We start from the raw sequence: 6,470 nt of genomic DNA on the forward strand, positions 1-6,470 counted from the left end.
GACTCTCCTTATCGTCATAAAGTGATCATCTAATTATTTTCCATTTAGAATCCTGTTCTTGTAAATCACCAATATTATTACACGTGAATTTTACATCCTTTTCATACAAAGTATGTTGAATCAACATGACACGAAAGTGATCGGTTCTATTCGCGAGTGCAACCGTTCCTGCGACGCTACGCGGTAGTCTAGACAGCGTGTCTGCTATTACATTGTCTCTGCCACGAATGTGCCTTATCTCTAACAAACCGAGTTAATCTGGCGTTCCATAACCTACAAGTCATTAAAAAGGTTATTGCTCGGTGGTCACAATATGCAATGATTGGTTTATCATACATAAAACGACAAAATTTTTTCAATGACCACACTAGGGCTAAAACTTCCAGCTCTGTGGTGGTATGCACTCTTTCACAAATGGTGAGCGTGCGACTTGCGGAGCTTATAATTTTAATGGTGTTAATATCTTCAGGAATATCCATTTGAAACAATGTTTCCCCTAGACCCGTCTCTGCAGCGTCAGTGGGTATATATAATTGCTTATCCATCTCAGGATGATGTAGTATTTGGGCATTTAATAACGCGTGTCGTATTTTTTCAAATGCTTCGCAACACTCAGGCGTCCAATGCCACGAATTGTTTTCCGTTACAAATTTAACAATCAGTCCTGGTTCAGTACCTCATCTGGCAGAAATTTCCTAAAAAAGGATTCTAGTACAAGAAATGATTTTAATTACTTACGATTTCAGGTTGTGGGCCCTCACTTACTGCTTTTAATTTCCCAGGATTTGGTGTTATACACAAAGGAGAGATAATATGGCCAAGAAATTAGACTCTCTCTTTCCCGAACTCAGATTTGGAAAGGTTCATCGTTACTCCATAATTTTGAAACCTACAAAACACTCGTCGCAACAACTCCATGTGACGCTCCCATTTATGAGGAGCCACTAGGAGATCATCAACATACAATGTCACTTCATTCACCAAGTCCGGGCTAACACAGTATCGAGTGCGGAAATAAAAACTCCACCACTGATGTTTAAACCAAATGGCATAACTTTAAAGTGGTAAGTCTTACCCATAAGTATAAAGGCTGTATACTTGCTAGATTCTTCATCTGAGGGGACCTACCAATAGGAACTACGGAGGTCGATGGAGGATAGGTACTTTACATCACAGGAACGCTGTAACAATTCATCTAGGTTTTCTGGCCTGGTTTGAACAGGCATAAAGATTTTATTAATGATCCTGGCGTCAAGTACCAATCTTACGTCTCAAAAATATTCAAATACGTGTGAAATCTTACGGGACTGAACTGATAAGGTCATCAGTCCCTAAGTTTACACATTACTTGTTGTGGTCTTCAGTCCAGAGACTGGTTTGATGCAGCTCTCCATGCTACTCTATCCTGTGCAAGCTTCTTCATCTCCCAGTGCCTACTGCAACCTACATCCTTCTAAGTCTGCTTAGTGTATTCATCTCTTGGTCTCCCTCTACGATTTTTACACTCCACGCTGCCCTCCAATGCTAAATTTGTGATCCCTTGATGCCTCAGAACATGTCCTACTAACCAGTCCCTTCTTTTTGTCAAATTGTGCCAGAAATTCCTCTTCTCCCCACTTCTGTTCAATTCTTCATCATTAGTTGTGATGTCTACCCATCTAATCTTCAGCATTCCTCTGTAGCACCACATTCCGAAACCTTCTATTCTCTTCTTGTCTAAACTATTTATCGTCCACGTTTCACTTCTATACATGGCTACACTTCTCAGTAGTAGGCAATGAAATTTGGAAATGTGTTCAAAATGATTCAGCAAGTATTTCGGATTAGCTCCACGTTCATAAAGCGAATACCATCTGCTGGTGTAAAGTGCTAATGTCTCCACATAGCATTGAACTTCGGTTGCTCTGTTGATTACAATGGGAGAAATTTTCCATTCACCCTGTACACCCACCTACGATCTGCTAAAGTTTTGGCCCTTGTCGCTACACTGTTAAGGCCTCAGGACCTATGGAAAGCTGTAAGTCCGTCAGCTTGTCTCTTTTCATTCACTTATTATTCGTAATGTGACTGGAAGGGAACTGACTTCGTTTAATGAGGTTAATCACTTTACGGCGATTGTATGCACCGATTTTATTTCCTCTTTTTAACATCCTGCAGTCTAACACGATACTAGCTACATCACTTTGAGACACAAAGGCATTACAGACATTGGCTGCGAGTAGGCATTGATTTAAATCAATGGGTAAGGTTGGTAATTTGTGCTAGACCGGACACAGTGGTCATCGTAATTACACCGACCAGCCTAGCGCACTTCCTGTCAGACCCAAATTCTCAACCTACAGGGTGTTTCAAAAATGACCGGTTTATTTGAAACAGCAATAAAAACTAAACGAGCAGCGATAGAAATACACCGTTTGTTGCAATATGCTTGGGACAACAGTACATTTTCAGGCAGACAAACTTTCGAAATTACAGTAGTTACAATTTTCAACAACAGATGGCGCTGCGGTCTGGGAAACTCTATAGTACGATATTTTCCACATATCCACCATGCGTAGCAATAATATGGCGTAGTCTCTGAATGAAATTACCCGAAACCTTTGACAACGTGTCTGGCGCAATGGCTTCACATGCAGATGAGATGTACTGCTTCAGCTGTTCAATTGTTTCTGGATTCTGGCGGTACACCTCGTCTTTCAAGTGTCCCCACAGAAAGAAGTCACAGGGATTCATGTCTGGCGAATAGGGAGGCCAATCCACGCCTCCTCCTGTATGTTTCGGATAGCCCAAAGCAATCACACGATCATCGAAATATTCATTCAGGAAATTAAAGACGTCGGCCGTGCGATGTGGCCGGGCACCATCTTGCATAAACCACGAGGTGCTCGCAGTGTCGTCTAAGGCAGTTTGTACCGCCACAAATTCACGAAGAATGTCCAGATAGCGTGATGCAGTAATCGTTTCGGATCTGAAAAATGGGCCAATGATTCCTTTGGAAGAAATGGCGGCCCAGACCAGTACTTTTTGAGGATGCAGGGACGATGGGACTGCAACATGGGGCTTTTCGGTTCCCCATATGCGCCAGTTCTGTTTATTGACGAAGCTGTCCAGGTAAAAATAAGCTTCGTCAGTAAACCAAATGCTGCCCACATGCATATCGCCGTCATCAATCCTGTGCACTATATCGTTAGCGAATGTCTCTCGTGCAGCAATGGTAGCGGCGCTGAGGGGTTGCCGCGTTTGAATTTTGTATGGATAGAGGTGTAACCTTTGGTGCATGAGACGATACGTGGACGTTGGCGTCATTTGGACCGCAGCTGCAACACGGCGAACGGAAACCCAAGGCCGCTGTTGGATCACTTGCTGCACTAGCTGCGCGTTGCCCTCTGTGGTTGCCGTACGCGGTCGCCCTACCTTTCCAGCACGTTCATCCGTCACGTTCCCAGTCCGTTGAAATTTTTCAAACAGATCCTTTATTGTATCGCTTTTCGGTCCTTTGGTTACATTAAACCTCCGTTGAAAACTTCGTCTTGTTGCAACAACACTGTGTTCTAGGCGGTGGAATTCCAACACCAGAAAAATCCTCTGTTCTAAGGAATAAACCATGTTGTCTACAGCACACTTGCACGTTGTGAACAGCACACGCTTACAGCAGAAAGACGACGTACAGAATGGCGCACCCACAGACTGCGTTGTCTTCTATATCTTTCACATCACTTGCAGCGCCATCTGTTGTTGAAAATTGTAACTACTGTAATTTCGAAAGTTTGTCCGCCTGAAAATGTACTGTTGTCCCAAGCATATTGCAACAAACGGTGTATTTCTATCGCTGCTCGTTTAGTTTTTATTGCCGTTTCAAATATACCGGTCTTTTTGAATCACCCTGTATCAACACGCTGCGAATGTAGCGCCCCCTTCCCCCTTATCCACATTTCTCGCGGCATTTCGCCAATACCTGTAAGAGTTCGAGTCCGGTGTGCATTCGTACTGAAGAGAACATTGGACGCATTCGCCTCTTCGCCTTAACTGTGTATACGTGGTGTCTGTTTTTTCGGACATCTTAAGGACAGACACCATTCTCATCCAGCAGCCGCTATGAATTAAGACCATGAGAATTTACAGACACTGACAACGAGTGGACATTGATTTAAATCAATTGGGAAGGTGGAAATTTTTGCCAGACGGGGATTCGAACTTCGGTCTCCTGCTTCCTAGGCAGATGCGCTGGCCACTGCACCATCCAGACACAGTGATCTTCGCAGCTACACAGACTACTCTAGCGTCTTTCCATTCAGACCCAGTATCGAACGAAATACTTCAGCAGATAAAGATCTTCTGGCTTTGTAAATACATGGCAATACAGATCTGACGTACTATAGATTGAGCAGTTGCAGCAGAGACAGTGACTGGCCTCAAGCACAGTTTTCAAGAATTTCTCAGGGCCTATAATGTGAGACTAACTGGTGAATGAGAGAACGCCGATTTTCGTGATAAAAGTAACGTCACGAGGATGTATAACTTAATGGGAACTTATTTAGAAAAGAGGGGAGGAAATTTAGTTCATTGGATTATTAACGTTTCGTCTTTTTGTGGCAGAATATTTTTAAAGACCCAGTTACGCGTTGGCAGGCTGTAAAAACTTTAGGGAGGATTGGTGGTCGAGTTTTGATTGTGGGAAGAATGGAGCAGCACGCAGATATGAAAACAAATACTTTTTATGCCAGGCTCGCTGTTGAATAGAATGTGCAATTGCTATGGCCGATAGCTTTGTCCATTTCACAAACAGGGTCAAAAACTCGACTATCAGCGCTTTATGACAACATCTCTGCACAACGTGCCAATGTATACCATTGTCTGAGGCCGAGAAACTAAGTAATTTATCAGTTCTTTTTGCGGACCACATTATCCTTGCCATAAAGATGACGGCAGTAACAGACTACACTCCTGGAAATTGAAATAAGAACACCGTGAATTCATTGTCCCAGGAAGGGGAAACTTTATTGACACATTCCTGGGGTCAGATACATCACATGATCACACTGACAGAACCACAGGCACATAGACACAGGCAACAGAGCATGCACAATGTCGGCACTAGTACAGTGTATATCCACCTTTCGCAGCAATGCAGGCTGCTATTCTCCCATGGAGACGATCGTAGAGATGCTGGATGTAGTCCAGTGGAACGGCTTGCCATGCCATTTCCACCTGGCGCCTCAGCTGGACCAGCGTTCGTGCTGGACGTGCAGACCGCGGTCGACGACGCTTCATCCAGTCCCAAACATGCTCAATGGGGGACAGATCCGGAGATCTTGCTGGCCAGGGTAGTTGACTTACACCTTCTAGAGCACGTTGGGTGGCACGGGATACATGCGGACGTGCATTGTCCTGTTGGAACAGCAAGTTCCCTTGCCGGTCTAGGAATGGTAGAACGATGGGTTCGATGACGGTTTGGATGTACCGTGCACTATTCAGTGTCCCCTCGACGATCACCAGTGGTGTACGGCCAGTGTAGGAGATCGCTCCCCACACCATGATGCCGGGTGTTGGCCCTGTGTGCCTCGGTCGTATGCAGTCCTGATTGTGGCGCTCACCTGCACGGCGCCAAACACGCATACGACCATCATTGGCACCAAGGCAGAAGCGACTCTCATCGCTGAAGACGACACGTCTCCATTCGTCCCTCCATTCACGCCTGTCGCGACACCACTGGAGGCGGGCTGCACGATGTTGGGGCGTGAGCGGAAGACGGCCTAACGGTGTGCGGGACCGTAGCCTAGCTTCATGGAGACGGTTGCGAATGGTCCTCGCCGATACCCCAGGAGCAACAGTGTCCCTAATTTGCTGGGAAGTGGCGGTGCGGTCCCCTACGGCACTGCGTAGGATCCTACGGTCTTGGCGTGCATCCGCGCGTCGCTGCGGTCCGGTCCCAGGTCGACGGGCACGTGCACCTTCCGCCGTCCACTGGCGACAACATCGATGTACTGTGGAGACCTCACGCCCCACGTGTTGCGCAATTCGGCGGTACGTCCACCCGGCCTCCCGCATGCCCACTATACGCCCTCGCTCAAAGTCCGTCAACTGCACATACGGTTCACGTCCACGCTGTCGCGGCATGCTACCAGTGTTAAAGACTGCGATGGAGCTCCGTATGCCACGGCAAACTGACTGACACTGACGGTGGCGGCGCACAAATGCTGCGCAGCTAGCGCCATTCGACGGCCAACACCGCGGTTCCTGGTGTGTCCGCTGTGCCGTGCGTGTGATCATTGCTTGTACAGCCCTCTCGCAGTGTCCGGAGTAAGTATGGTGGGTCTGACACACCGGTGTCAATGTGTTCTTTTGTCCATTTCCAGGAGTGTATTTAGATGTCTGAACAACTAACTTGCAGATGCACAATTACTTCAATTAGTGGACTTTCTCCTACTCACGGTGTCAGTGAAAACCATTTTAGTAGTGCGTCCCTGTCA

Source organism: Schistocerca serialis, chromosome 3 (assembly GCF_023864345.2).
Source record: "Schistocerca serialis cubense isolate TAMUIC-IGC-003099 chromosome 3, iqSchSeri2.2, whole genome shotgun sequence".
NCBI classification, from domain to species: domain Eukaryota; kingdom Metazoa; phylum Arthropoda; class Insecta; order Orthoptera; family Acrididae; genus Schistocerca; species Schistocerca serialis.